General features: G+C 35.2%; 1 pseudogene; it reads right to left on the bottom strand.

Moving 5' to 3' along the window:
• Nucleotides 1-386: 386 nt before the first annotated feature.
• On the bottom strand, nt 387-2,520 carry LOC138348566 (small ribosomal subunit protein uS19-like; annotated as a pseudogene).
• Nucleotides 2,521-6,213: the final 3,693 nt, after the last annotated feature.

Raw genomic sequence — 6,213 nt, 5'->3', positions numbered from 1 at the left:
ATAGGTTTAACGAAAAAATGCAAGGAACTATGGAAAATAAATGCAAGCTATGTTCAACAGTAGGGACTGCAGAGAAGAGAAATAGAGTATAGTAGGAGTGCAAAAATATTATGGCATGATATATTTAACATAGAAGAAAAAAGATAAGCTTGATTTGACATGATGAAATCATTATGCATTCTACCTTCTGCTGTTCAGAAATTTTATCATAAAAAAACAAGGGTGTTTATTCTCCCACGAACTGAATGTTTGCTCAAAGTGAATACTAACTCATCCCATGATTGATGCACACTAGAGAATCCGAAAATGAGGCAATGAAACAGTAACTAAGAAATAAAAAATAAAAGAGGAAGTTAAGCTGAACTAGCTATTTACGGCTAGGGAGTTTTTTCATTCCATTGATGAAGTAGAACATTACAAAATATAATGTCTTAACCCTAGCTAGATCACTCTGCTTCTTCTTAAGGAGCAAGGAATAAGCAGTACTATTTCGGCTGAAAAGTAAAAAGACTAGATAGGGACCCTTATAACAATTATGGGGTTCAAAGTGTAAATAACAACAATAAAGGGAAAAAAACAAAAAGTAACAAGTAACTACTACTCATAACGGCTAGGTACCACTAAGAAAGCTTAAGGTACAACTCTCACAGCCTACTTCTCCTTATTTGTAACTCTCCTCCACCTCAATCTGCATCAATGATTGTGACTCTTCAATCTTTTTCTCTTCAGTTCTTCACAATTCTTTCTGTTTTAATCACTTTTTTCCAACTCTTTCGTCACGAATTCAACATGAGCATTTCGATCAAAGGTTGCTCGGATTCTAGTCTCCACCTTGTCGCTGCCGCCGCTTTGAGTGCTGAAGATCGTGCTGTTTTTGTAAATGCACTCAATAATAAGCTTCAGAATTTGTCTATGGAGGACACACATACATACCACACTGTCACCACAAGTTAGAAAGCGCTTTTATGCTTTGAGAGAATTGCAGGGTCAACATGATGAACTGCAAGCTAAGCTCTTGGAGGAGAGTGCTGCACTTGAAACTAAATACCAGAAGCTGTATGAACTGTTGTACACAAAGAGATATGAAATAGTAAATGGCATTGTTGAAGTGTAAGGTGTCAATGTGGCTCCTATGGACCAGGGAGACAATAAAGGGACAGGAGATGGTATAGAGAAAGGCATTCCAAACTTCTGAATGCTATGCTGAATAACAAATATACCGGCATTGCTTTCTTTTGTTTCCCATTTCCATATATATATATATTTATAGAGAGAGAGAGAGAGAGAGAGTCTATTAAGCACACAAAAAACATTCTAACATTGGGCACTTAAACTAGTAAAGGTAAATCAGAAACAACATACTACTAATAAGCATGACATGATAACCTATATTCTCATGGACAATCTGAATCTGAATCAGCTTTAAGGAAAAAGAGATATTATCATGCTGAAATAATCAGTATAGCACACGACAGAGAATCAACTAATGGGTGTAATACTACTACAATCTGGATCCCAAAAATTAACAGCACAAGAAAACAAAAATCCACCCCCACGCAATAATCCGAGATGCAACAACTTTGGATTTCTAAAAGTAGAAACTTATATCTGATAAACTCTATTCCTACAAAACCCATTCAATGTAATGAAGCTTCAGGATATAATATTCACTGCTCTGTTCCTGGTGAACAACAACAAAAGCGTAAGGAACTTTTGAATGTTGGCGACAAAGAAAACAAAATCTTAAATGGAGCTAAATGAGCTTCGATTCAAAATTTTTGTTTCTCAAAAGATTGTGAAAAATAATGTTGAATGGAGCTAAGTGTTTTGTGAAAGATCATTAATTTGTGTGTTGATTCAATCAAAATCTCCTTATTTTTTATTAACAAATTACTGGTCTCAAACAAAGAACCATTCAGTATCCATTGTTCTCATCAAAATTTCACTAAAACAAAAGTACTAGAATTACTAGAAAATATGAAGACAGACAATGGAATGAACCTTGAAAATTGAGTAGCACAAATACCGGCCCTACCGTGCTTGGCATGCTTGTAAGAGATGGAGAACTCATCTAACTAGTGACTAGTAATCTCAAGTTTGACCTCAATTCGATTGAAATTAAAGTTTTTCCTTTGTAGATTTCAAGAACACTTCAAATGATCTCAGGAACAATAACCATGATCCTTATATGTGTTCTCACAACCCCTTGCTTCTGACCTGGTGGGGCCTCACGTTACACCTTGCGGAGCTTCTTGATGAAAGCCATAGGCTTCCTCTTCAAATACCGCTGGAATATTCTGCGAGGACGAGCAGGGACAGCTTAACAAGATCATCGGTAGACATGTCAAAAAGAAATTCGGATTTAATCCTCTGTAGCTGAAGTTCTTAAACGTTCTCTTTCTTGAATGTGAGGTAGCAACATCAGCTTCAACTTCTGCCATGGCTTCAATAATGAATTGATTGCTAAGCTCTTATAAAAGTGACTGCAGCTAGCGTTTTAAGGATGACGATTAAAGAACTCTTTCAGAAACTTGGAGTGTTTTTAGTTCTTTCTTAGTATTCTTTTTGGCGAAATAAAAATGGGAGGGAAAGTTAAATTTGTTGGAGGGAATATAATATTTTAGTAAAAATTATAAGGACACACTTGACTAGTGTTTTTTTTTATAATTATAAAAATAGCACACTTTTAAAGTGTAGTCATATATATAAATAGGTGTGCTCAATTATATCATGATCATGCTTATAGAGGGTAACCTATACTACTAAAAAACATGTTTTACAAGTGTTGTTAATATTAAAGTGTAGCCTTAAAAGGTTTAGGCAACATTTACAAGCGTTGTTTTGATTTAGTGTTGCTTTATGCCTAAAATGGTATAGTGTCTAAGAGGTTAGTACAAGACCTTCAAAAGGTCAAGTACGCCTTGTTCCGACCTAAGGGTTTCCCTAACTTCTAGGGTGTATCGCGGGCCGTAACACGAAAGGATGCATTTTGCCCTTTATTCCAGCAAGTAAAGCCCTGAAGGAAGTGGATCAAAAGGGCGATGAAAACGAGCAGTCAACACTTCGGCGAGTAGTTCTACGAAGTAGAATAATTCCACCCAATGATCCAGAATGCATAGATGCTGAAGGCAAAGCACAAATGGAAATGATCTAGAAGATGGGCAAATAAATTAATAACTCGACGTTCGCGACTAAACTCATCGAATGGATTCGCCTGCACAAATTCTAAAGTCTATATACTAAACGCGTTATTATTTTAATAGAGTAAGAGGACACGGAGAAAGTAGAGGCATAATTTTGTAATTTTGAGACTGAACTCTTAAGTTTCATTATTTTTCTCTCAAGTTTTGAGATGATTTTGTGGGAGACTTGAAGAAAGGAGCATTTCTTCCTCAAATCGGAAGTTTGTCTTCTCCATTCTTTTTCGTTTGCTCATATTATGGTTTAATTTCTCATACCCATTTGATTTCCTTATTATTTTAGGTGTATTTTAATGTTGCTTGATGTGTGACTAAAAACCTCATTCTTGTTCATAGGTTATATGCATTTTAATGGTGATTTCACCAAGTGATTGTGGTTTAATTTAATATGTTTGTAGTTGCAAATACAAAACCACTCATGTGTTTTCGGCTTGCTCAAGAAAGAGGTATCGAAATCAAGAGTACTAGACTTATGACCTAAGGTGTGGAACGATATGAGGTTCAGCCCGAAAAGGTGAACCCTAGCTCCATATCCTAGCACTCATCATCAAAAGAGCGAGTGTGGGTAAGATGTAGGTTGGTCTTCATTAGATGAGTGAATTTTCGAGAGGAACCCATATTATATGGTGTAGTTGCCTTAGAGGGAATTTATTTTCACCGTAATCTTAGCCTAGTCATCATTATCTTGCTAAATATTTTATCAAAAGCATGTACCCAACGATTTACATCAACGTATATTGAGGTCACACCCAAAGAACTTCTCTCCATACATAATTCCCTTTGTTTTTACTATTTTTACCAAATTAGTGACAAACATTTTTGATAATTGACACTTTGGTCTCACAAATTGAATATACTTTGTTTTTATTTGATAACTTCTCAAACTATTACTAACTAGGACATTACTTCTAGTTTAGTTATTGTATTCACTACCACTACCTTGGGACACGACCCCAACCCTTTGTAGGGTTACTATACTCGCTTCAATTCATAGAAACTTAGACAACAGGCAGCAGCAGCCGCAGGAGCAGGCAGCAGCACGAGCAGCAGCAGTAGTAGTAGTAGTATTACTCAAGGATAAGATATTAAACTCAGTAATGAGGTTCTCAAATAAGGATACATAACTCGAGATACTCAACTCGAAAGACTCAAATCATGATACTCAAGGAAAAATAAATATTAAAAGCTGCAATATATATGGAAAGTTGTAAAATTGTAGATAGCAACTCAGTGTCCTGAAAAAAATACTCACTGTGTATATAAAAATACAATATAACTTTGTGATATTTTCTCTAATTGACAACCACCAATATGAGCCTAAGTGATGATACGACGTCTTCCCCATGCTGCCGAAACGGTCATATAGTTTATCTTAACTAAGTGGATCTACTAGCCTATGCTAAAAAGAACTTAAGGAGTCATCTAAAAAGTATGATCCTTTACCACCCATGATGGTTACATGGATCATTGAGACTTATGTTATATGAACTCGCATCCTCATATTGGTGCTCAATACTACTCCTAATATGTAGTTAGCTCATATGTTTTCAAAACAAAACTCCTTCTTTGGTTTGAAATAATAACTCAAAGATTAGATTAAAATCTCTATTCGAAATCGGTGTTTCCTTTCTTTCTCAAATGTAAAAACAATTTAACTCTTGGGAATACTTAGTTCTCGTATAATGTTTGAAGAAATGAAATTTACTCTTACTCTTTACTCAACTCAAATCTTATGTCTTCAAACAAAGTTAAAATGTTTGTAAATGACTTCTTAATATATGGTTCATACCAAATTATGGTCATGCACGACCCAATGCAAGGTTTTCAATAACCATAGATAGACTCAATACTTGGAATTCAAGAAATTCAATGATATTACTCATTTCAAGAATTCTCAACTTGAAGGGTTCAGGTGGAATTATAATCATCAAATATTCGACTCAAGGACTCAAAAATACTTGTCATCTCAAGACTGTTCGACTATAAGGTTTATGTAGAATTATTAACATGAACATTTAAACTCAAGGACTTCATGGGTAACATTCAATAGTACCACAATTATAAATATAATCTCAAAGGGGATTACAAACTTAATACACAATACTTAGAACTTGAAGATGCTACTCCTCTCAAAGGTACTCAACTATTATGAAGTTCATGCGAAATTTATGGGGATGAACAACTCGACTCAAGGGTACAAATATCCATAAGGAACTCATGTATACAGCTATTTTGACTTCTCATACTTATTTCCTCAAATATTAGTTCAGAGCAATCATTGATCACAAAGGATTCACACTCGAACTTAAAGACTTTCTTGGACTCTACTCTTAACTCTCTCTTGAATGTGAATTATGAATTCAAGAGTCATGGTTCATGTCATGAAGAATCTCAGTGGTAGTGTATACATACGAATACTTTCTCCTCACTCTCATGTCACTTTTTTGAGTCTTGAAACAAGTTACTAAATGATGTAGACTCCACAAATGGACTCGAAGGGACTTTCATAGAACTTTCAGAAGAATTTTCAAAACTTAACTCATAACTCTAAATTGAATTTGAATATATGGATTCAAGGTTATGTTCATGTGATGAATTATTTATTGGTGTTTATAAGTAGTTTATAGTGATTAAAATCAAAGAGAGTAAGGTACACTTATAATGGACACAAACGGAACATTCGATGAAAAAAAGTTGGGGCAGGCGACCCTAGTACGTAACGGGCGCGGGGTGCGGGGCCAGCCCCTAACTTTAGAGACTTCATATGGTCGCACTGAAGGGGCGTCGCCTCATCCCCTTGGTCAAATATAGGGGATGCCGCCCTAGCCTCTCTCCAGGACAAGTTCGACGTATTTAGCCTCTCATTTTCTAATCCTAAATAACTTTTAATCAATTTCTTTTCTCAAGTTTTCCTTAAATTCAATTAACCAAACTAAATACACACTAATCAACTCAAAACAACACTCAAAATAATCACTTTCATATCAAGAAATCATCAAAACCCCAACATAAC

This window comes from Solanum lycopersicum, chromosome 1, assembly GCF_036512215.1.
Source record: "Solanum lycopersicum chromosome 1, SLM_r2.1".
Lineage (NCBI taxonomy): Eukaryota > Viridiplantae > Streptophyta > Magnoliopsida > Solanales > Solanaceae > Solanum > Solanum lycopersicum.
This window is presented reverse-complemented; position numbering and strand designations above follow the sequence as displayed.